We start from the raw sequence: 2,064 nt of genomic DNA, 5'->3' as shown, positions 1-2,064 counted from the left end.
GCAGTCCTCAGCTGTCTTGACCAGGAAGCCCGCTATAAGGCCAAGCGTGCTGGCCCTAATGCCTGGCTGTGGGGGACCTGAGGGAAGATAGAAATGAAAGATGTGCACGAATTATATCAACTATAGGCAAGGATGATTGCACCGACACATCCGTATACAGAAGATGGGAATTGTACACGCTGTTTCACACTTCGGGGAAAACTCGAAGCGCATTGCAATGCGCTCCGAGTTTTCCCCTAAGTGTGAAACATCCTGTACGTACGTATATAAAACGTGCAGATGTGTGCTAGTGAGGGTACGTCAATTTCCTTCATCCATGTTAGGTTATTATATATGTGCAGGGCTGACACAACTCTAATGATCTATCACTGCAACGTAGCTATATGATTAATATTGGTACGTGCCAGTGATGACTAATACCATTGCGATAACAGTGAGGAGAACAGCTACCAGGGAAGGAGGAGGAGGACAAAACTTTTATTAAAACCAACGAAAATTTTTTGCTCGATTGCGGGAGGCGACGACGGCTAGTCGAGGGGCATGATCGCCTGGAGAAGGCCTCTTATATTTTGAAATGTAAGCCGTAGTGCCTGCTTGTACCATGGGCTTATCGTTACATCCATACATTGTATACAGTTAATTGAGAAGCACGTCTTCATCTACATTGTGCATTGTCGCAAACGCAGCTTCGCGCCATTATAGGCTGACATGTAACCATGCAGTCACGAGAGTACTAACAGGAGCAGCAGAGTTTATAACACTGGCACGGTGTTGCATAGAGGAGAATTGTTTGACGCTGTGCAATAATTTTTGACGAATGGAAATCATCCCATTACAATGAATCCACGAGAAAAAAAAACGCACCACTGCAAGTCTGCAGGGCTTCCAGATGTGGCCGCATTGTTTGTGTCATAGAAGCAGATTTCGCTGCCGCACAGTCGTCTAATGACCCTTAATTTTGGTGTACTTCTGAGTGCCATTGCTGAGGTTTTGCGTTTGGTGCTGTGGAACACGACGCCTGACTTGCACAGGGGGATCCAAGAGGACATGTTGCTTGCTCCGTACTTCCGCTTGGTGAAGATTGAAGCAATCCCATCACTAGGACTTTCTGCAGGGATGAAAGTACAGCGCGGGCGTCTGTCTGATCGTTGGATCCGTTTAGCTGTCTAATGGTGGAGAAAAGTGCTTCTACAGGGTCGCTTGAAAAGTTTGCAGTCGTATAGGAAAACGGAACGGATAAGAAATTGTGTGCACCGTACTGTGGACATTGTGGTCAGTTGCAGAGCTTCGTATGTTTCAAGTGAAATGAGTGCCTTCTTGTGCGGTGCCGCGGCCTTCCATGTAGCGAAAAAGGGCAAGAATTCCTGTTCCAGCCATGACAACCTGAAATTAAAGCAGTATATTGTAGAAAACATGGAATTTAGCAAGACAGTGGAATGTACCTGTCATCATCTGGGGAACTGAAGGGCATCCTCTTTCGGTCCCGGCTTACAACGTGGCAAGTTGTATTCCTCATGTTGTGTATTGTGAACCACTTGAATATCATTTCCATTAACTCGATGGTTGGCAGGCAGTCTTCGAAGCCGAAAACTCCAAAACTTTGGCCGTATTGCATGAGGTATCGTAGTGCAGATGTAACCCAGAAAGGAAGAAGATATATACGTTAAAGTTCCAACAGGAGAAAGGAACGTTTACTGTCTAATATACACAGTTTTCAGCCATTGCAGACTTCTTCATCTTCTTCTTCTTCTTCTCTTCTTCGTCGGCTCTTCAGCCGCAGGATCCCTACATCCTCCAGGTCTTTTATTCTCATCCCTCCGTGGATGGTATAGCAGTGTATTCCCAACCGACGCCTCTTCAACTTTGCTTCGTGGTCCTTGATAATATATAGTCTTGAGAATTCCTTGTAGCCTCGCTGTTTTCACGACCAAGTAAGGACCTACAAATCGACACCTTGAGTCCAGACGCTTTCGAACCAGTACCATGTCTCCAGGTTCAATGTTGGGCATGGCTGACTGGTGACGTTTGTCAAAGTTCATGAATGAGGTCACTCGCGGACTGCTC

At 46.1% G+C, this 2,064-nt stretch overlaps 1 long non-coding RNA gene across 1 annotated transcript; it reads right to left on the bottom strand.

Moving 5' to 3' along the window:
- Positions 1 to 1,618, bottom strand: LOC125757526 (uncharacterized). Its single transcript, XR_007415293.1, has 3 exons — positions 1,443 to 1,618; positions 865 to 1,383; positions 1 to 77 (listed from the first exon to the last, which is right to left on the bottom strand). It is a non-coding gene; the product is annotated as an uncharacterized LOC125757526 (long non-coding RNA).
- Positions 1,619 to 2,064: the final 446 nt, after the last annotated feature.

The sequence above is a fragment of the Rhipicephalus sanguineus genome, chromosome 2 (genome assembly GCF_013339695.2).
Source record: "Rhipicephalus sanguineus isolate Rsan-2018 chromosome 2, BIME_Rsan_1.4, whole genome shotgun sequence".
In the NCBI taxonomy this organism is placed as follows: Eukaryota; Metazoa; Arthropoda; class Arachnida; order Ixodida; family Ixodidae; genus Rhipicephalus; species Rhipicephalus sanguineus.
This window is presented reverse-complemented; position numbering and strand designations above follow the sequence as displayed.